Genomic DNA, 24480 nt, shown 5'->3' with positions numbered 1-24480 from the left:
AAATAGCTGGAAAAACTCAGCATGGCTAGCAGCATCTGTGGAGAGAAAGCAGAATTAAGCTTTCAGTTCCAGTGATCTATCTTCAGAACCATTCTGAAGATATGAACCCATTCCCTCCTCCTTTCCTGAATGCCTTGTATCAGGAATACTTAACACTCAGTCTTGTTCTACATTGAGCCAAATCACATCACGATTTTACCGTCTGCACCTGTAACTCACCAAGTTTATTTATCAAACCCTATGCATTCCAAATTCAGCAATGTGACCATACGTGATTTCCTCCTGGTTCAGTTTCAATCTTCCCATTTGTTCTATTAACCCCTTATTTGGCTCAGTGTTGAACTTTGTTCAATAATGCTCCTGAGGCTATCTGCAGATTATTTTACTGTTAAAGATGCTACATTTTAATGCTTTTATTTATTTTACTGTAATTGTTCTGTTAGCTCCAATAAAATTGCAATTGGCAATTAAGATATGACCTTTAGATTATAAACCAAAATCTTAAGGACCAAAACATCTAGAGGATTATCGGATCTCAAAGGCTGAATGCAATTTTACCACATGGCTGAGAGAAATGTGTGCACAATACAATGCATTCATTCATAGAAACCTAAGATTTTTATTTGTGGTTTTCATTTGAGTCTGTAATCACTGAGTATCTGTGCTGGCAGTTCAACAAGAAAGACACATTCTTGGAATTTTATTTTTGCTTGTATTGGACACTATCAGTGTGGAACAAAATGGCTAAATATCTACACAGGCATAATCACATGAAGAACAGCAAAGATCAGAATCAGAATAAAACTCTCTCCTCAGGGAAATATGCTACTGTACTGTGCAGAGCTTAGAGTAAATTTATCAGAATATTGACTGTGGAAAATTTGTTCAGAAGAAGCATTAGGTAGACTAAGATTGTTTCCATTTGAACAGAGGAAGCTGAGGAGAGGCATAATTGAAAGATATATAAAACTATTGATGTAAAAAGACACTGTTTGTTAATGCATTTGCCTTACACTCATCAGGATAATTCTAAGTAATAGCAATGTTAAGGGTAAACAAAATGAATTCAGTACAAGAGGAACGCAATGATTAACTGGCAAGTGGATTCTGATGGGTAGAGGCATTGCCATGGAAAATGATTAGTTAGATGATAATTGACAGTTAACTGTCAAGATGTGTTTAAATCTTCGACCAGATCGATTCTAACTGGTCAAGGCATTATGCTGAGATATGAATCAGAGGATGGCTGTCACTTTGGATGAGCTGACTACCTTAGAAAAGACTAGACAGGCTAGGTCTGTACCTTCTGGAGTTCAGAGTCAGAGATGACTTAATTGAAACGTAGGATTCCCAAGGGTCCTGACCAGGTGGATGTTGGAAGATGTTTCCTCCTGTGGGAGAATCTCGAACTAGGGTTCATAGTTTAAAAATAAGTGGCCATTCATTTAAAACTGAGATGAGGAAACAATTTTTTTTCTCAGAAGGTTGCCAGTCTTCAGAACTCTCTTCCTCAGAAGGAGAATTTTAAAATATTTTTAAGGCAGAGCTAGGAAGATTTTTGATTATCAAAGAGATGAAAGATTATCAGTGGGAATGCAGACTTGAGGGTAAGATCAAATCAGCCATGATCTTATTGATTAGCAGAGCTGGCTGAATGGCATATTCTTGTTACTTGTTCATATGTTTGTAACATGCAAGGTACTGATCGTACACAACTAGCCCACATTTGCAAAATCACAACAGCATGTCAAACATTACGTGTGATTCAGCTATAGAATTATACAGTAAATGTTGTCTACAGTGAGAGAAAAATTATGCTGACAACCAATTTAGTTTTCAATTTGACTCAGTGCGGATTACTAGTATGTATTAGAATCTACATGTGTTAGTATATTGTTCACAGAAAGAATAATACACATACAGTACCTGTTTCAATTGAATAAAATAGGTGAACATTGTTTCTTTCATAGCATTGATTGCTTTTTTGCAAAATGACCAGCTGAGTACAAGTTGGAAAGCTTCAATAAAACATGTCTTATTTCAGGAATATTCAAGTTCTGTAAAACCAAATGACTATTTGTATAACATTATAAAGGGTGCAGATAGATTACCCAGGAAGGCCCCATTCGGCAGGGCTGAAGGTCATCAAACAGAGCGTGCATAGTTATATTAAGGGGCAGACATTTGAGAGGGGATTTGAGGAAAACTATCTTCATGCAGGGAATGTTGGGATCTGGAAGTCACCATCTGAAAGGTAATAGAGGCAATTAAGGGCATTTGGATACACATTTGAAGTACTATGACAAACAAAGCTACAGACCAAAAGCTAGAAAGTAGGAAGTAGGGTGACTTTGCATTTACCGTGATAGATATAATGGGTCAAATGGCTTTCTTCCAAGTTGTGAATTTCTATTATTCTACAAAAACAAAGGCTAAGGTTCAGCTGGATTACCTTTTACAAATCTTGTAGCTACATTATAAAATGATGATGAAATTGTTAGTTAACAGTAACAAAAAATATTGATCAATTAGTCTACACCAGAAACAGATGAAGTGGGTATTTCCCCTAGTGGTGGAAAACCATACGTCATTGCAGGAGATCAAAGTAACCTGTTCTTCGCAATAATGTCATGTTTCATGTCACTCACGTACTGTAAAACCAAAATGTTAATATCTGAAATAAATCGAATTTGTTTATGAATGATTCAATATTGCTTTGGGCATTTCCCTAAGGAGTTTGTTCCAAACCGTTAAAACATCGAAATATTGTTTCCACTCATTCATTTTGAATTTACATTCCCTTCAATTGCAGGACCTGTCATCTGTTCTAAAGCTTTTGACAAGATGAAATCATTTGTCATGTTTAAATTACAGCATTTAGTGCCTTTAGAATTCTTAAAGTAGCAATCGTCCCCCTCCAACTCCATTTTGCTCAGTGAGATCACACCCAACTTACATAATGCCATTCATAATCCAATTTGTCCATCTCTTCAATCATTCTGGTTGTGGTGTTTAAATTCCTTTCAATAGGAACACTATACGTTTTGTTCTCTTGCAACTGGAGTGTCCATTCATTTTGTTCTTTGGCTGAGACTGCCAATTTGTAAGACCGCGCAAATTAGCGAATACAACACTTGGTGTGACCTGGAGTATTAATTGGTGTTAACGTGCCTGATCCCAACCATTGGAGGCTCTGCAATTGGACTTTCTGATCCAGGAGGAGAGAAAAATCAACCAAGGAGAAAGGACAGGAAAGTAGACGTTAAGAGAGTCAGATTCATCAAGTCCCTATTGAATGGTGAGGCAGGTTCGAGGGGCCGAACAGCCTAATCCTGTATCTCTTCTTTATGGCCTTAGGTAGTGCTTCCCCCCAGCCCCCAGGCATGTCTCGTGTTTCAATCACTCACTCTGTCCTGATGGCTGCAAGGGGAAGAGAGATGAGAGTCAAAAGTGAGCTGCCACTATGGTGCTGTTGTTAACTTCACCATTACATTCCCAGCAGTGCTGGATTGCCAGCTGGAAACATACACCTCTGCTGCTTCCTCATAAAAATCAGGAATCTGAGAGTCAGGAAGGCATTCAACTTTGAAGGGCATTTCAATCAAGCACAATCCTGTCCTAGTGCAGCAAACGTCCAACAAAATTCCGGTCACTAATTGGAATTGTGAGACTCATTAAACCTCTTATCCTGCTGCCTATCGCTTACCACAGCTCCCGGTATCAATGCTAATAGAAAAGGCAGATTTGTTGGTGCCAACAAACTAAAACAACCAATGTTTTCAGTTTGAATTTTACAAGTGCATAACATTTTCGCAGAAAATTATTTTGGCCATTGTTGTAAATGACTGGGTCAGTTCATCTACTGAAAGGTGAAGCACACGAGATGGACATACAATGGTGTCATATGTCCAGCTCTGGGATGAGAAGACGTAATCTGCAGACTGTTTCCATGATCTGAAATGGAGAACCTTTGAACTACAGAAACAGGAAATGAAGGGAATTGTATTCCATCACACATTAGAATTCCATGAGGAATGTGCAATATTACAAAGCAAGAAATAACCTAGCAAGTAAAGCCAGGGTAGTTCTATCTGTGTTTAAATGTTCCTACTAATTGCATCAAACTTAATGGCTTGGAGGTGTGTAGAAGGCTTTTTCTAGCACTAAGTTAAAGGGAACATTGATTTGACTTCTGGCAATTATTAAGATATGAGTAATATTGGTTCAGACGTATGAAACATACTCTCACCCCATATTCCATTGCTAAAGATAGGGAGAGTAGAATACCCAACAGCTGATCCATTGACTCAATATTTGGCACCACATGGTGAAAGTTAGAAGGATTTTCCATATTGAGTCTGCCATGGTAGGCACAATACCCGGACACACCTGGATTAAAGTATTTCTTACTGAATTGCTCCCTCATCACAGAAGTTCAGAATTAGATTAGGAACATAAAGATGCTGTTATACAAAAAAAACTATAATAACAGTTGTCCAATACCATGATTTGTTGAAACATTTTTAGATCAAAATTAATGAATGTGTGTCTTTCTGAAGATTGTTGAAACATTTTGCACTTGCTGAACACTTCAGATGATGAAATGAGCTTGTTCCTTGGTAAGCTAGCTGTGGCTATAAATTCATTGTTTTAGGATGCAAGTATCACTGAACCTCGTGTTGTGTAAGGAAGATGAGAGAAAAGAACATTCCTGGAACTCATGGCCTATTTCACTCTGAGCAAACTGTAAGCAAAACATAAATATGTAAATATAGAGGTGTCAAATAAAATGTCCCATTGCATTACAGTACACAAGTGGAGTTGATATTGAGTTGGCAACAGACCAACAAATTTGAAAAAAACTGTGTTTTCATCCCTCCTGAAAACAATGCTCAAATTGTACCAGTAAAGAGTATAAAGGGTCTTGAACAATGTGGCATTAAGATTAGTGTACAAATGCTTATTACATTTCTGTTTAAAGACTGATGCTACAACATGCAGGGAGTACAGCTTAGGAAACTGAGGATATGCCACCTACAATTGCCATTCTTGATTTAATTACACCTTAAATTGTTTGTTGTTCACTGTTTTAGTAAAGGTGCTAAACCATTGAAAAGAAACAAATTAACTCCAATATAAATTTTATACATTAGCAGTCGTCAACCCTAAATTTTATAGGGTAGGTTTAAAGTTGAGCAATGCTTTATCCACTTGATATTACTTTACTGTGCTTTAAAGAGCTGGTGACAAGTTGAAACATTGCAGCCTAGTTCAATAGACAACTTTCATCATTCATTGAAGGGATGACTCAGTATCACAAGGCCACTAGATTTCATATAATGCTGCGCTTGTGAAACAATCTGGAGATAATTTATAAATGCAGCATCTGAACCACAGAAGCTCTCATGTTGGAAAAACCCTTTAAGCAATGGCTCGAAAGTGATTTCTGTGCCTATGCGCTTCACTTGCTGTAACTTGATTGCTGTGGCCATTTAGAATTCTCTAGAGAAATAAATACTCACAGCTATCAAGCAATTACTGGCTCCACAGAATGGCACAGTAGCAGTATTCACAACACAAATGAGAAGGTTGAGGATTCAAGTCCCATTCCAGAGATTTGAGTTTAAAGTCTCGGCTCACTCTCCAGTTTGATAGAGAGGCAGTGGCAGAGTTGCCTTCTTTTTGATAAGACATTAAACTGAGGCAGTTCATGAGATAAAGAACAGGGGAGATCCCTGAATGTTCTGGCTAATACTTATCTCTCAATGAACACCAACGGGAATTATTGTTGGATTGCCATTTCATATGCTAGTTCTTTCGATTGAAAGCTGGCTGTGCATTTCTTCCGAGGACTTCTGTCCTTTGCTGAAATGTGCAGTGCAGCACCCCTCGGAGACATCCAACAGAGTGAAGTGGAGTTGCAGGGAAGAAAGGACAGCCCTGCAAAATCTCACTCCCAGTGTCATGGCACAAGCCATGGAAAGTTTATCTGGAAAGTTTAAAAGTCCAGTCTGAACGTTTGTGAATAGACAAGTGAATGGGTGAGAGTGTGAATGGGTGAGAGTGCGAATGGGTAGGAGGGTGAAATGAAAGCTCCAAAAACTGCTAAACTGATCCTTGGGTGAAGAAAAAGTAAGTAAATGTTACTTTATATAACAGACAGGCTTACCCTATTAGATTTTGGTTGTTTTTGGCTGTTTCCACCAACATGTTTCTTAGAAATGTTACAAAGACAAGGAGAAAAGGTGCACATGATGTCATTTCAAAAAATTCAAATGCCACCTTAACCACAAGCATGTAACTTTTATATGGACAATAACAGATATAACAAAAGAGAGATGCCAGCAGACAAAGAAAAAACAAGAAAACCTTTTACTGCAATGCAGATTCTATTACTGCATTTGGAGATAGCATCAAGCTATACAAGAAAGATGAAAAGCAATCTATGGATTCACAATCCATTGATATTCTGTCAGAAGTTCAGCTGTTTAAAGAAGATTTGATCTTTATTTTACAGGTTACCAGATAACTGACAAAGAATGACAGGCAGCCAAATTTTATTTCACCTTTGAAACCCCAGTCTTAAAAAGAATATAATGTGATTATGTAACCATTGTTGACTGTTGTAAATAAGCCACCTGGTTCACGAATACCCTTCAGGAAGGGAAATCTGCCATCTGGTCTGGCCTGCATGTGACTCCAGACCCACAGCAGATATTGATTGTTAAGTGCCCTCTGGGTAATTAGGGATGGGCAATAAATGTTGGCCTAGCCAGGGATACCCACATCTCATCAATGAATAAAACAAAAGCAGAATTTATGGACCTGTACTTGAATGTACTCAGCATTTGCAACAGAAGGGATCAATTGAAGCAGATGGAGTGAAATGTATGAAACAAAAACAAATGAAATTGCTGGAGAAATTTGGCAGGTCTGGTAGCAACTGTGGAGAGAAAATAAAGTTAACATTTAGAGTCCAGTGAAGTGAAATGCATGCCTTGATAGGCATTACAGAGACATGATTCAAAGATGACCAAGATTGAGACCTGAATGTTGAATGGTATTTGATGCGTTGGAACAATGAAGCTAGAAGAAATGTTAAGGATGATAAGCATTCAGTACTGAGATATGACAATAAATTGCAAAATAAAGACATGGAAGACAAGTTTGGGTAGAGATAAGGAACAGGAAAAAGTAAGTGATTTGTAGGAGTAGGTTATGGACTCTCAATGTTGTAGGACAGAGTATGCAGGAAGAAATAAATGAGCATGAAATAAGTATACCACAATGAAAATGGGTCATTTAAATCTACATGAGGATTGGGAGGATCAATTTGATAAAGATTGCCTGGAAAGTAAATTCATATTTTCTAATCAACTTGTTCAGAGATGCTTTTACACACTTCTGCATCAGGTGGGACCAGAACTTGGGCCTCCCAATCTAGAAGTAGGGACTCTGCCACTGCATCACAAGAGCTTCCTGTTGTAGAGCAAACCATGAACTGGTAATGTACGATTGAGGTTTAATCAATTACCTCATGGTAAAGGGGCTTTGAGGTGACACTGATCACAATATGATATAACTTCATGTTCAATTTGAATGGGGGAAATGTAAGTCAATTAGTACTGCTTAAACCTAAATAAATTAATACATTCATAGTTGAGAGTATGAACTAATATGGGAAATGACTGTGTCAGGAAGGGTTAGAGTGCAAATTTAAGAGTAAGCTAACACATAAGAATCAAATTTACAAAAAGAACAAAATAATTCAACTAAAAACTCTGTATATGATTACATGTAACATTCAAATAAATTGAATGAACTGAGACTGCAAAAAGAAATCAGTAAGTGTGACCTGTTGGCATTAGAGAGTCATAGTTGAAGATGAAATGGATTGGGAGTAGAATCTTGAAATATTCATGACATTCAATAAGGATAAGATTTTGCAAAAGATAGTGGTGTGGCTCTGTTAGTTAATGATCATGAATGTAACAGATACAGATCGCCCAAGTTCACAAAACTAGGATGTGGAAATGGGTAGAGATGAGAAGTGATACAAGCAAGAAGTCACTCATGGGAGTGATATGCATCCTCCCCCCACCCAGATTGCAATTACATGGAAGGATACAGTATAAAGAAAGACATGTTAGCTTGTCAAAAAAGATACGGTGATAATCATGGGAAAATTAAATCCACATATCACCCAGAAAATTCAGATGTGTAAAGATAGCTTAGATGAGGAGTTCACAGAAAACTTTTAGGATTGTTTCTTAGAATAGCACATCCTGGAGCTAACCAGATAGGAAGCTATATTAAACCTGATCCTGTGTGATGAAACAGGGTTAATTAATGATTTCATAGTAAAGGTGTCCCCTATGTAGCAGCGGATATAATATGATTGGCCTTTGCTTCAGGAAGAAGAGAGTAGCTCTGACACTATTTACTTTAACTTAAATAAGAGCAATTATGAGGGCATGAAAGAGAGCTGACAAATTAAGTTGAAGAGTAGGTCAATAGAGATGCAATGACAGGCATTCAAAGGGATATTTCTGAATGCACAAAATAGATACAATCAAACAAGAAATAAAACCTCCAATGGACAGATCTATCATCCAATTTTAACCAGGCAGTTAAAGTAGTAAGCAAACTAAAAGGAAGGAACATATAATTATACAATGATAGTTGGTATAAGATTCGGCAGTATTTTTTTCACCATTGTGAACAGACTTTATTATGCACATTTTTTTTCCACCACCAGGAAAACACCCACGTGGCCAATTGTATATTAACAAGCAAAGCCTGTTAAGGGCAATGCTGATGTCAAAAAGGTGAAGGGGGGCAGTGTAGGGAGAGAAGGAGCAGACTAAATTGAGTTGGAGAGGGAAATTAAGCACTCTTTTGCTCACTATGCCCATCTTTCTCTAAAGGCATCAAGGGCATTGGTGGACAGCACATGCTCCCTCTCTGGTGGCATCTAGGTTTGAACATAACTGCCGGAACAGGTGCAAGCAATTGACAGAGATAACCCCCTCCACAGCTGGACTGGTTGATAGCCAGCCTGGCCATGCCCTGGGGCAGACTCACGAGGAGGTCCTCTGATCTGCCCACACTCTCCACATCAGCTATATAGAAGATTGGGCAGCATATACAAAATGGCAACAATTTAAAATTTAGTAAGGTGAGAAAAAAATTAAAGTACATAAGAAAGTTAGCCAGAAACATAAAAACAGATAACAAGAGTTTCTATAAATATTTCAAAACGACAGAAGTTAACAAAGTCAGTGTCAGTCCTGTGGAAGGTGAGATCGGGGAATTAATAATGAGAAAAAGGAAACAAGACATGTAATGAACAGGTATTTGGCATTGGTATTCAAAACAGAACATACAAGTAAAATCACAATCACCAGAGAAGTTTACTGAGTAATTGTTGGAGTTGCAGGCTGACAAGTGTCTGGATCCTGATGGACTTTATTTAAGGGTCTTAAAAAGCCGTGGCCTGTGGGATAGTTGATGCATTGTCTTTAATTTTCCAAAACTCCCTTGATTCAATGAAGGTTTCAATTGATTGGAAGATAACAACTTTGATATAATTATTCAAGAAACAAGGAAGCAGAAAACAAGAAACTGCAGGTTAGTTAGCTTAGATTCAATAGGAAAATGTTAGAACTGATTATTTAAGAAGTTCTAGCAGAATATTTGGATAAGTTTAAGGCAATCAAGCAGAGTCAACACAGTTTCTAAAAAGAGATTAATCTTTAACCAATCTATTGGAGTTCTTTGAGGAAGTAACAAATGCTGTGGATTTCCAGAAGGCATTTGAAAAAGTGCCGCATCACACATGATTACAGAAACTAAAAGCTGCTGATGTAAGGGATAGCATATTGGCATGGACAGAGGATTGGCTGTTTAATAGGAAGCTATGAGCGGACATAAATGGATATTTCCAGGTTGATAAGATGTAATGAGTGGTGTGAAACAGGAATAGGCACTGGGACCTCAAATGTTTACAATTTAAATAAATGACTTGGATGAAGGGATGGAAGATCTAGTTGTCAAATATGCTGATGACACAAAGATAGGTAGGAAAGTATGAAGAAGATACAAGGAGGCTACAAAATGATAATGATAGACTAAATACATGGGCAAAGGTAAGATTGGCCATGACCTTACTGTATGGTGGAATAGGCTCATGTGGTCTAACAATTTACTCCTGCTACTTATTTGTATGTCCATATGAAGGACTGGGAAACAAGGTCAAAAAGTTGGACAGTAGGGTTGCAATGCCAGACTATTTTAAGGAGATTATTTAATAATTGTCAGCAAAGATTTATCTCAGTAAGCAAAAACAGTTCTTTGAAAATGATGCATCATCAGTTCTGAAGCAGGGTCACTGGACCTGAAATGTTGACTCTGCTTTCTCTCCTCAAATGCTGCCAGACATGCTGATTTTCTCCAAGAATTTCTATATTTGATGCATTATCCAGGGCTAAATAAGGAAGCTAAGGATAGTATTAAATTGAAAGAAACACTGCAGAAATCGACAAAGGTTAGTCACGTGATAGAGGATTAGGCAGACTTTGAGAATGAGAAAAGAATGACCGATATAATACAAAGGCAGAAAACAGAATGCAAAAGAAAGCTAGATAGTGATAGAAAAACAGAATTTCTACACGCACTTGAGAAGAAAAAAGAAAGAGTAACTAAATTGAGTGTTGGTCCCCTAGAGTTAGAATTTGAAGAATTAATAATAGAAATTAAAGAAATAGGAGAGGCATTGAATACATATTTTATGTTTGTCTTCATGATAGAAAACTTCCCAAAGATAGTGGAAAGTCACAAGTTATTTGGGAGAGATGAATTAGAACAGTCATCACCATCAAGGAAAAGATATTCAAAAAACTAGTGGGCCTAAATAAAGGCTGCCAAGTTCCCAAGACTGGATGATCTTCTTCCCTGGATCTCAGAAGAAGCAACATAAAGATAGTAGACATTTTAGTTATAATCTTCCAAAATTCCTTAAACACTGGAAGAGATTTTAAAATAACAAATGTAACACATTCAGGAAAAAAAGGAAGTGGTAGGCAGAAAGCAAGAAACTATAGGCCAGTTAACCTAACAACTATCATTGGGAAGAAGTTCAAGTCCTTCATTAAGGAGGTTCTAGTAGAACATGTAAAATAACAATTTGATCAAAGTCAATGTGGCTTTGTGAAAGGCAAATCATGTTTAAATGATCTGTTGGGGTCTTTTGACAAATTAATACCCATTGTGTATAGAGGGGAGCTGGAAAATGTGGTGCACTTATATTTCCAGAAATTTCTTTATAAGGTGCCACACCAATGGTTGCTACATAATATAGAAAACATGATGCAGCAGGTAACATATTAGCATAGACAGCTGATAGGTTAGCAACAGGAAGCAGTAAATAGGTAAATGGGTCTTTCCTGAGTTGGCAAACTATCAGCAGTGGAAAGAAACTGTATCCTCAACTATTCACAATCTATATCAATGATTTGGATGAGTAGAACATAAACATAGAAAAATACAGCGCAGTACATGCCCTCGATGTTGCGCCGACCCAAGCCCACCTAGCCTACACTAGCCCACAATCCTCCATATGCCTATCCAATGACCGTTTAAATGCCCATAAAGAGGGAGAGTCCACCACTGCTACTGGCAGGGCATTCCATGAACTCACGACTCGCTGAGTAAAGAATCTACCCCTAACATCTGTCCTATACCTACCACCCCTTAATTTAAAGCTATGCCCCCTTGTAATAGCTGACTCCATACGTGGAAAAAGGTTCTCATTGTCTACCCTATCTAAACCCTTAATCATCTTGTACACCTCTATCAAGTCACCCCTAAACCTTCTTTTCTCCAATGAAAACAGCCTCTTTTTTTAAAGATATAAATATTTATTAATCTGACACTGGACATCCATCGTCCTCTGTTAAAATACAGTTACTGTGTCCAACACAACCAGTCCTGTAGTATTTGCTTTACGTACTCTTTTGTTCACACTGGTGTACCTTCATTAACTTCCTTATTCATGGACTGGGCTTTCTCTTCAACTGCTGCTTTCTGCTTCTGCCGTTCAGCAGCACGCAGTTTCTATACCTCCTGGAACACCCTTATGCACAAAGCTTTTTTGGCAGCCCATCGCAGTGTCACCTTCCTGTAATATTCTGGGGGGAAGGTGTACTGAATGCCTAGCTGGGTGCACACATTCTCAAAAACCTCATAGCGTGCTTGCCGGAGATACTTCAACAGCTTCTTCCTTCTGTCGAATGCCATTAACATGTAGCGTTTGTCGGTCTTATCCTTCCTGTGTACCTGCAGGTGCTCTTGGCAATTCCGAATTTTTGCCGTTAAGATGGCAATTCGGACTTCTGTAGAGCCAACGTCACTGGCACTCCTCTACACCGTCTCCACCAGCTGGCTTGTTTTCAGTTTCAGCTTCTCTTTATGAGATGCCATTTCCAGTGAGAGCAGCTTTCGAACCACATCATTGGTCCTCGGGTTTTCTTTGAAAGACTGGCATAATTGTTCATGGCTACCGAGCTGGCACCTCCCCCCGGCTCCTCCCGGGTGAAGGGGGCCCATCCTCCGGGGCTCAGGAACCGGCAAACCACCTGCCGCAGCATCACCCGAGTACATGCTGGCTAAATCTGCCATGACACCAAGATAGACAGTAAAGTAAGATGTCAAAAGGAGGTTGAGAGCCTGCAAAGCTATAAATACATGTTAAATGAGTGGTCACAAATTTGGCAGATTAAGCAATGCATGTGTTAATAAGAACTTGTTCATTTTGTTAGGAAGAAGAGAAAGGCTACATCATGTTTAAATGGACAGAGACTGCAGAACTCAGTGGTACAGATGTTCTCTTAGAAGAATCACAACTTTAGCAGGTATGAACAGCTAGTGCAGCAGGGGTAACACGGTGGGTTTGATTCCAGCTTCGGGTGACTGTCTGCGTGGAGTTTGCACATTCTCCTCATGTCTGTGTGTTTCCTCTGGGTGCTCCGGTTTCTTCCCACAGTCCAAAAACGAGCAAGTTAGGTGAATTGGCCATGCTAAATTGCCCATTGTGTTCAGGGATGTGTAGTTTAGGTGCATTAGTCAAGGGGAAATATAGAGTAATAGGAGATTGGGTCTGGGTGGGTTATTCTTTGGATAGTTGGTCTGGACTTGCTGGGTTGAAGGGTCTGTTTCCACAGTGTAGGAATTCTAAGTGATTAGGAAAGTAAACAAAATATTGGAATTTATTGCAAGAGGAATGAAATGTAAAGGTAGGCAAGCTTTACTGCTGTACAGTGCACATACAGTGGTGAGATCATATTTGGAGTACCATGGTCAGTTTTGGTCTCCATATTTGAAAACAGATATAATTGCATGAGAAGCAGTTTAGAGGAGGATCACTTGACACATTCATAGGATGAAAGGGTTATCTTATGAAAAAAGTTGAACAGGTTGAGTGCACGCTCACTGAAGTTTAGATGAATGAAATGCATTGTTGTTAAAACATAAAGGAATGTGGGGGGACTTGATATGATGGATGTTTCCTCTTGTGAGGGAGACCAAAATAAGAGGCTTTCCTTTTCAGACAGAGAAGAGGACAAACTTTTTTTCTCAGAGGTCATTAAAGAGTGGAATTTTCTTCCATCGGAAAAGTGGAAAGTAGTGCCTCTTTAAATTTATTCAAGACAGTGTTAGATTTATGACAGATAAAAAGAGTTAGCGGTTGTGTGGAGTAAACAGGAGAGTGCAATAATATCACAAATCAAGACGCAGATATTTTTGAATGGTGAAGCAGGCTCGAAGGTTCAAATAGCTTATCCCTGTTCTTACACTCAAGTCCCATGTCCTGTGTAATTAAGAATTCCAGCTGGGATCAGTAAGCCTGGGTTAGGAAGGTGAAACATCAGCTTGGATCATGGTCCTGATGGATGTCTAGTGGCCCCTGCTGGAAAGTATATTGTACGGATATTATTGAAGAACAGGCTCAGGCTATGCGCAGTAGGAACACATACAGCAGCTTGCACATAAGTTTTCGTGGCCAAGGGAGTATTTTTTAAGTGTCTTCATTATTGTTATATAGGAAAGTGGCAATCGGTTTGCTCACACAAATTTTAGAAATAGCAATGTGACAATGACTAGATAATATTTTTTATGATTTTGATTGACATAAATATTTGTCAAGATAAAAGTATACTAGAAGATATTGAAACTATGTCATGAATGCAGTTAATTAAATGATTGTGTTCAAACATTCTGCTTTCAACAGCAGAGATCAAGTTTGAATCCATTTGGTTTAATGTAATTTGGATGAAATTCTTATGTCTTTTCAGAACTAAGCTGCCTTTATGTATATAGGGTTAGAGCTGAGGCACTTTTGCACGAGTCTGGAATTTCAAAATATAAACCCTTTAACAGTATTATGAAATTAACATTAGATAAGAATTGATTTGCTGTTCACATCAACGCTATAAACAAACTACTACATTTGAAGATAGTAGCTGTCTGTTGAATATGGCATTCCAAATTCTAAACTGTTTTGAGAAAGTTATTTCTGAAAAGCCTTTTCACGTGAAAGGCTTCTACTTAATCTTAAAACAATGGTGATTTATGGTCGATTTAGGGAATTGTGAAATAAAAGGCAGAGTGACGGGGAGAAGAGGCTTTGCAGCAAAAGTTATGACAGGATGGAGGGAGCTGCTTTGTGGGGTGATCCCAACTATTGGTGCTTTGGTCCCAGTGGCAGGATGGAAATTCATTGTGACCTGCCTTTGAGCACACGGTGGCATGGCAGCTCAGTGGTTAGCATCGTGCCCCACAGCGCCAGGGACCTGGGTTCAATTCCAGCCTCGGGCAACTATCTGCGTAGGGTTTGCACATTCTCCCCATGTCCGGATGGTTTCCTCCCACAATTCAAAGATGTACACGTGAGGAAAATTGGCTTTGCTAAATTGCCCATAGTGTCCTGGGATGTTTATGTTAGGTGCAGTCGTGAAGGCTAAATGTAGAGTAATAGGGTAGTGAAATGGGTTTGGGTGGGATACTCTTCAGAGGATTAATGCAGACTTGTTGGGCCAAATGACCTGTTTCCACACTTTAGGGATTCTATGAAAATCTCACTGACAGTGTTCACACATCAGGATGCCAGAAATTCCATTGAAATTAGACCATGGGCTTCACTGTAATAATACCACACTCTGGAGGTGAATCACCCATTTAGCACTACTCCAACCTGCTCACCTTCATAAATACTTCCAGGTCAGGACAGTAATTGGAAATGGATAAGATTGTAAGCTAGCAGCACTACTTAGGATTGCTGTGGTAGGAAGGCAAATTACTAACAAGAACTTTTGATTTGGTACCAGCTTTTCATTAGGTTTTATAAACTATAACATCCAATGTTGATCACTCGATTCACTATAGTATATGAATACTGGAACTACAACAGCAGGTCAGAGGTTAGGAATCTTGTAGCGAGGAATACTGCAGCAAGTAACTCACCTCCTGACCCCCCAAAGTCTATCCACCATCTATAAGGCACAAGTCAGGAGCGTGATGGATTACTCCCCACTTGCCTGGATGAGTGCAGCTCCAAAACACTCAAGAAGCTTAACACCATCCAGGACAATGCAGCCTGCTTGATTGGCACCACATTTACAAACATTCACACTGTCCACCACCAACACACAGAGATAAGAGTGTGCACATCTGCAAGCTGCACCTTAACTACTCATCCAAGTTCCTGAGAGAGCACTTTCCAAACTTGCAAGTTCTACCATTTAGAAAGACACGGGTAGCAGGTTCATGGGAACACTACTACCTGCACAATCCCCTCCAAACTACACACCAGCCTGACACAATGTTCTATTGCTGCTCCTTCACTTTTCCTGGTACAAAATGTTGGGATTCCTTCTCGAGCAGCACTGTGGATGTACCTACACCACAAGAATTGCAACAGTTCAAGAAGGTGGTTCACCAGCATTTCCTCATGGCATTTAGGGACAATAAATACTGGCTTAGCCAGTGACACCTGCATCCTATAAAACAATTACAAAATCAAATGCCACCAATACCTGCAAGGAAGACATAATCACATCACTGCTGTGAAGTTTGCCAAGAGACCCTTAAAGAATAAAGAAGCTGCTCCGTAAGGGGTATAATACAAAATGCATCTAAAGCTGCATTAAATGGCCCTTCACTCAACCTTATTCTAGCGATCTTATAAAGATCAATTGTTGATCTATTTCGTCTGTCTCCTCCGCTAGAAAAACAAGACTCCAAATCCCTTATCCCTTGTAATTGCAAATTCCCAGCAGTCTCACCATTGGCCTTCCATTCATCAAAAAATGCCTTCAACTATTACATTTATTCAAATGCATTTTCACCTCCACCTTCAGTGCCATCATTCCTAATAAGACAAGCCGGAGGCTGGAAGAATACAGCCAGCCAGGCAGCATCAGGGGGTGGAGAAGTCAACATTTCGGGTGTAACCCTTCTTCAGGTCATGAAACGTTGACTTCTCCACCTCCACAAAACCATCTGCTGTTTTTTTGTCTCTGTCATCATTCCTAATAAAACAATTACTCTCGCCTGACCATTTTCCTTGTATGTATGTCATCACTAGCCCTTAAATTCAAGGGATCCAAACTTGAAAGAAAATGGTGTACAACTGGTGAAGCCATTCACAGCTAGGTCCAGTTAGATTACAGAAAGCATCATTGGATCCTCATTACAATCTGCCAAGAACCATCCTGGAACACTAGGATTACCCCAGCTTCTTTTCTCCATTGAAATGCTTTTCTCTTAAATCACTTTCTCCTGTCTCCTCCAACTCTGCCTCCAAATAAGTAGAATAGAATGATTCCCTACAGTGTGGAAATGGGCCATTCAGACCATCAATTTTACATCGATCCTCCAAACAGCATCCCACCCAGACCCACTATAGCCCTGCATTTCCCATGGCTAATCCATGTAGCCTACACATCGCTGGACGCTATGGGCAATTCAGCATGGCTAGTCCTCACCAAACTTGCACATCTTTGGACTGTGGGAAGAAACTGGACATCCTGGAGGAAACCCATGTAGACACAGGGAGAATGTGCAAAGTCCACACAGACTGAAGGTGTAATCGAACCCGGGTCCCTGGTGCTGTGAGGCAGCAGTGCTTACCACTGAGCTACCATGTGTGAATTCATAGACAGTTTTGTCACTAAGATTGAAACCATACAACTTATTACCACTGAAGCTTCCTTCCCTTTCAATGACCATATGGTCAAAGTTCATTGAAAGCTGCCCAGCCCTAAACATGTATCTTTCCTAGTTTCTCTCCTATCAGTCCTCACGTGGTCCCTAAGGTTATCTTGTTCATAACTGCCACTCCCTGCCTCCTCAATGCTCTTCTCACTAAACTGCTGACCAAGCCGCCTGACCTCTTGACTATTATAATGAACAATATTGTTAATGTTCTCTATAGGGGTCTAGTGGTGCAGTGGTAGTGTCCCTCCCCTGAGCCACAGAGCCTGGTTTAAGACCTTACTACGCCAAATGTGTGACAGGTTGATTATGGGAAAAAAAAATTATCTATTACAGCTCACGTGGTGCAGTGGTAATGACCCTATCTCAGGACCAGGAGGCTTGGCTTCAAATCACACTTGCTCCAGAAGAGAGTTATAACATCTTTGAACAAGTTGATTAGTAAATATCTACTAAGTATAGATCTAATGCTCTTATGGGCAGTGGTAGTGCCCCACCCTCTGAGCCAGAAAGTCTGGATTCAAGTCCCACCTGCTTCAGAGATGTACAATTATGCACCTGAACAGGTTGTTTAAAAATATCTCCACGGTTCTCTTGAGCCTTTTCAATACAGTGATGGAGCAGGTTGATGAGGAAATATTTTAAAGGTTCTCTTTTCAGGCACTGCCCCTCTCTCCTTAATTACCTTTCTCCAGAAACAAATGCAGCTGTAAATCCTCTTTTGTTGCAAACTGGGCCCCATCTCCAACCACACTTTCCTCTTCAAAGTCACTGAACTCACCTCTTGAATCCATGCCCATCTTTCCTCGGAACTCCATCTCTGAATTCCTCCAATAAGATTTCCTCACTTGCCACAGCGCTGGAGAAGCCCTTACCAATGTCATAAATGTAAGAAAGATAAAATATCCCTTATGTCTTTCTTGATCTGTCTGCAGCTTTTGACATGGTTGGATCATGCCATTCTTCTCCAAAGCCTTTCTATTTTGTCTAGTTCTTGCCTGTTTTTAATCTATCCATCACCATCCAAAGTATGACTGACAATGACTTTCCTTCTTCTTTCAAAAATTATTTCCTATGTATCTCCCAAAGACCTATGCTCCCTTCCTCCAGTTTCTCATTTGCACACTATCCCTGAGTCACATCAGCATAACAGAAGTTTCTTCACATACACTGATGACACATCTACCTCACCATCACTCTCTCACTTCCTCCACTGTTGTTCATTTATTGAGGTGGAGGCGTCGGTGTTGGACTGGGGTGGACAAGGTCAGAAGTCACACAACACCAGTTTTAGTCAAACAGGTTTATTTGAAACTACAAGCTTTCAGAGTGCTGCTCCTTTGTGCTCTGAAAGCTTGTTTTTTCAAATAAACCCATTGGACTATAACATGGTATTGTGTGACTTCTGCTTTTGCTCAGTTATTAGACTGATTATCTGCCATCTAGTGCAAGAATGATTGAAAAGGTTCTTCAATTAAATATCAGGAAAGCTGAAGCCCGGGCTTTCAGTCTGCACTCTGGACTCAATCCCCTAGATACCAACTCTTCCTTTCAACTGTGTTGAGAACAAACTGATATGAAGGTGCCGCTGTTGGATTGGGGTGGGCAAATTAAAAATCACACAACACCAGGTTGTTGGTCAACTTTGGTAACACATATCTCCCCAAGGGGAGCTACTCAGTGTCCAGCCTTGCCATCGCTAACACAATCTACTTTCAGTTTTTGATATTGTCCAATTTCTCCCCAATGTAGCTCACCTGCTGCTCAAACCCTCATCCTTGCCCATGTTAGCTTTAGATTTGACTATTTCAATGACCTCTGGTTGGCCTCCCATATTCTATCCTGTGTAAATTTAAGAAAATCTGTTGCTTATTGCACACCATGTTCTATTCACCTCTCATCCCTGAGCACGCTGATGTACACTGACTCCCAGTTACATAAAACATTGATTTGAAATTCTCATCCTTGTTTTCCAATCCATCCAGGGTCTCATTGTTCCTTTCTCTCACTAATCTCCTCCAGCCCCACATAGATCAGAGATACCTGCACTTATCTAATTTTGGCCGCTGGAGCATTCCTGGGTTGAAGTGCTCCACCACTGACAGCATATGTCCAGCTGTTTAGGCACTAAGTTCTGAAATTCACGTCCTAACCCACCAAACCCTCTGCCTCTTCTCTCTCCTTTACAGCGCTTCTTAACACCTACTTGTTTGATCAACTTCTGGCCATTTGCAGTAATTTCACCTCATTCCGTTTGATGACTAAATTGGTTTCAAAGATTTCCAGGAACTTTATGTTAACGATGCAGTATAAATCTAAGTTGTTTTTGATATTTAATAATATAATGCATTTTCTACATTTATGTTTTTGTTTATTGTAACAATCATAATTTCTCAGCATTTTAACAGGACTCATTGATAAGGTTTCACTTCATTGAAATTATAGTACTCACCTTAACCTAATACTACTGATTATGATGGGTATTATTTTCAAAAATAAACATCTTTAAATGGGTTTACAGGCTGATGATGGTAAAAGCTCTCCTATACGTGCATATATTAGTGGTTAAGCCATGACAAAATAAAATATCCAAAATGTGAATCACACAACAAGAATGTTTCTTAAAATACTATTCAATCAGTCCTCTCTTTACATAGCCAACAATTTTCAGCATTAGTTGCTCCTGAATAACTTACCAGAAGGGTAATGATTAGCTTGATGCTGTCATTAGTTTCTGAGCTGCAGTAATGTAAAGTTTGCTCCATTTGTTTGTTTTCAGTTATGGTCAATCTCTCATGTGGGTGTGAGTAGGACCACAAGACTGCTGTCAGACCAGGCTTAATGAGCTTACTCACACCCACACAGGCTGACTGACCACTATCAACAAAGGCAATGGACTTTACATTTCAATACAAAACTAGGCTGGTTTATTTTAGGAAGTTTTATACTGATAAATTGTGTACTTCTGCATTTGTGTGTGTGTGGGTGAGGTGGGAGACTGATCTTTAATATGCCAATGAAAGTTACTTTCCTATTATCACTGTACTAAATAGGTTTTCATACACAATTAATATGCTTTATAAATTCATCTAAAATCGCATTCGACTGTGTCACATGTTTTACAAGTTCACACCACTCAATGACATTGGCAGGTACACATCACTTTAATGATTCCATGGAGGACTCATTCATCATAAGGCCAGAGAGATGTACAGCACAGAAACAGACCCTTCAGTCCAACTCGTCCAGGCCGACCAGATATCTCAATCCAATCTAGTCCCACCTGCCAACACCCGGCCCATATCCCTCCAAACCCTTCCTATTCATGCCTTTTAAATGCTGCAATTGTACTATCCTCCACCACTTCCTCTGGCAGCTCATTCCATGCACGTACCACCCTCTGCATGAAAAAGTTGCCCCTTAGGTGTCTTTTATATCTTTCTCCTCTCTCCCTAAACCTATGGTCTCTAGTTCTGGACTCCCCCACTCCAGGAACTTTATCTTTTAATTTATCCTATCCATGCCCCTCATAATTTTGTAAACCTCTATAAGGTCACCCCTCAGCTTCCGACGCTGCAGGGAAAACAGCCCCAGCCTTTTCAACTTCTCCCCATAGCTCAAATCCTCCAACCCTGGCAATATCCTTCTAAATCTTTTCGGAAATCTTCAAGTTTCACAGCATGTTTCCGATAGGAAGGTGACCAGAATTGCACGCAATATTCCAACAGTGGCCTAACCAATGTCCCGTAGAGCCGCATCATAACTTCCCTTCACCATCCTATCTACTTGTTACTCCATTTTCAAGGAGCTACAAACCTGCACTCCAAGGTGTCTTTGTTTTCTTTGTGACTTCTTCAAAAAACTCAATCAAGTTTGTGAGGCATGATTTGCCACACACAAAGCCATGCTGACTATCCCTAATCAGTCCTTGCCTTTCCAAATACAGGTACACTTTGTCCCTCAGGTTTCCTTCCAACAACTTGCCCACCACCGACATCAGGCTCACTGGTCTATAGTCCCCTCGCTTGTCCTTACCACCTTTCTTAAATGGTGGCCCCACATTAGCCAACCTCCAGTCTTCCAAAACCTCAGGTGTGACTAACAATGATACAGATATCTCAGCAAGGGGCCCAGCAATCACTTCCCTAGCTTCCCACCGAGTTCTAGGGTACACCTGATCAGGTCCTGGGGAGTTAGCTACTTTTATGCGTTTCAAGACATCCAGCACTTTCTCCTCTGTAATATGGCCATTCTTCAAGATGTCGTCATCTATTTCCCTACATTCTATATCTTCCACGCCCTTTTCCACAGTAAACACTGATGCAAAAAACTGTGTGCAGATGCAGTTACATCACTGTGCAATGATGTCGCTTTTTCATTTGTACATTACATTTTATTCAATGGTCCTCTACTGAAAAACAATTGAAAATGCACTGGAAGGCAAATAACCAAAAACATTAGAAAAGATTATAACAGATCCTTTACTCCCCCTCCAACCCTCTCATGGAAGTTTTGTAGTATCGATACAGGTAGACAACCTAATATTGTTTGAAACAAAAGGAACTGAGTTTGCATTAAAAATATTTTTCTCCAAAGTGAGTAATGTAACATTTTATACCATTTGTTTTAAAAACTGAGCAATCTTTTTGAATCTACAGGTAGGAAATGTTGATGGCATAACCTATTTACTTAAACTAGAGCTTATCACCTCCCACACACTGACGTCTCCCTCTGGCTTGGACCCAAAGTCATCATTGACATCTCTGGAGCTCGCATAACCCTTTCATTATGTTATCCAGAGTTTGGATACTAATGGATAATTACGTCAGTTGCAAAGCCAGCACTCAAAATGAGGATTTTGAACCATTTAACAAAGTTTCAAATTTTCAATTACACTGTAGTTTAATCTTTTTTTTTCTTCATAGTTATGAACTGACTTTATATTTTGATATTCTAGTGTCAAGTTGAGGTTCACTGTTAAGACTTTTATGTGTGTGAGAATAACTTTGATTTTATATAGTGTTAGCCATGATTTGTCACCATTTCAGTCACTGAATTTGCATTTATTGTTGTCTTGCAGCCACGTCAAATCTCATATTTTACAGCAATCTGGTGGTAAAAAATGACTGCTAATGAACCAAGTGCATAAGCTTACAATTAAAGCAAGGAAGATGTCAGAAATCACTTAATCAACAAAGGTGAGTGGAACCCTGGAATTTTCTACCACAAAGTACCTTTTGGTTTAGTTTGATTGAACATTTCATAACATTTATAGGTTTACCAAACAGAGAAGAGTGGGAGTGGTTATGGGACCAAGGCAAACATATCCATAATTTAACCATGAATTGCACATGCTGGTGTTGGACTGGGGTGTACAAAGTTAAAAATCACACAACACCAGGTTATAGTCCAACAGGTTTATCTGGAAGCACTAGCTTTCGGAGCGCTGCTCCTTCAGCAAGTGGTTGTGGAAAATAAGATTGTAAGACACAGAATTTATTGCAAAACTTCTGCTATAAATTCTGTGTCTCACAAACTTATTCTCCACAACCCCCACCCAATGAAGGAGCAGCGCTCCGAAAGCTAGTGCTTCCAGATAAACCTGTTGGGCTATAACCTGGTGTTGTGTGATTTTCAACATCATTTCACCAAGTTTCAAGTTTTCAATTACAATGGAGCTTAATCATTACTTTTTTTCTTCATATTTATGAACTGCTTTTATATTTTGCTATGCCAGTGTCAAGTTGAGGCTCACTGTTAAGCCTTTTATGTCACAAGCGAAGGTTAAAATGGGCTGGGTCTCTTTTGAAAAGCAAAGGCTCAGGTGTTACCTAACAGAGGTCCTTAAAACTGTGGAAAGTTTTAACAGGGTGAATACACAAAGAACGTTTCCACTTATGGGAAGGGCATAATTAGATATTATCAATAAAAGGCGACTACCAAGAAATTAACAGGGAATTCAGAAGAAAGTCGTTTACACAATGTGGTGCTCACTAGCACAGGTTGAAGTGAATAGTTTCAATACATTGAAGGGAATATTGGAAAGTATATGAGGGAGGAGGGAAGAGAGGGTTATGCTAATAGTTTCAGGAGGATAAAGGATTGGAGCATGAACACAGGCCTGAAATGACTAGGACAAATTGCCTGTTTCAATGTTGCTCTTAACTTTTCATTATTGTGCATGGCCTGTTTGGTACACCACGTCACATATTCGGGATTGCTGCACAGCCTCACACCCATGCAGGTCATTTAAGGGAATACTGACAATCTGCAAAACTCCGCTGTGTAATCAAATTAAGATACAGATAGCCATGATGTGGCAGGGCAGTTGGAAGGTTTGGATGGCCTATTACAAGTCCTCCATCACTGCAAAGGGATCATTCTCTCAGGATAAATGTGCAATTTATTTCACAAGTTTTCTAATGGCAGCAATTCAAACATCGGTTGGAAAATGGAAAAATGCAATAGGGCGACTGCCACTGGCAGTAAGAAATGCTAGCGATGACTGGTCTAACTTCTCTACATCAGGAATACCTCTAATCTTCCTGTGTAAATTGGGCAGGTACTGCTTCCTGATTCTAGCTGATTCATTTGCGAATGGCAACATCAAAATCCAGCCCAGAATGGTGATGTGAACAGAGCATGGAAGACTGAGTCATCTTGCAGTCAGGTAGACTATCAGCCACAGGAACTCGTCAAAGTCAAAGGCTGAACCAGCTTAAGCTGCTTTATCAATGACCTCTGCTTCATGATCAGGTCAGAGTGGGGATGCTTACTGATGGTTACACAATGTTCAGCACCATTCATGCCTTGTCCGCATGCAGTGAGACTTGGACAACATCCAGGCTTGGGCTGATACGTGGCAAGAACACTTGCGCTTCACAAGTGGTTGGCAATATCCACCTTCAACACGAGAGAACAGTAATATCTGTCCATGATGTTCAATAATATTACGAATACTGAATCTCCACAATCAACATCCTCGGGCTACTATTGAGCAAAAACGTAAGCTATATGAGTACTGTGGCTAAAATAGCAGGTCAAAACCTGGTAATTACGTGGTCTAGAACTCACCTCCTGATTCCTCAAAGCCTGTCCACCATCCACAAGTCACAAGTCAAGGGAATGGTGGAATATTATCCACCTGGATGAGTGCGGCTCCAACGGCACTCAAGTAGTTCAACATCAGAACTCTGTGGGAAGCTTGAG

At 39.7% G+C, this 24480-nt stretch overlaps 1 protein-coding gene and 1 pseudogene across 3 annotated transcripts in view; both read right to left on the bottom strand.

Moving 5' to 3' along the window:
- Positions 1-24480, bottom strand: part of acoxl (acyl-CoA oxidase-like) — a 417467-nt gene that overhangs the window by 155362 nt on the left and 237625 nt on the right. The window lies entirely within an intron of this gene.
- Positions 12019-18089, bottom strand: LOC132830104 (small ribosomal subunit protein uS15m-like; annotated as a pseudogene).

This window comes from Hemiscyllium ocellatum, chromosome 3, assembly GCF_020745735.1.
Source record: "Hemiscyllium ocellatum isolate sHemOce1 chromosome 3, sHemOce1.pat.X.cur, whole genome shotgun sequence".
NCBI classification, from domain to species: domain Eukaryota; kingdom Metazoa; phylum Chordata; class Chondrichthyes; order Orectolobiformes; family Hemiscylliidae; genus Hemiscyllium; species Hemiscyllium ocellatum.
The sequence above is the reverse complement of the archived record's forward strand: the minus strand, read 5'-3'. Positions and strand labels throughout refer to the sequence as shown.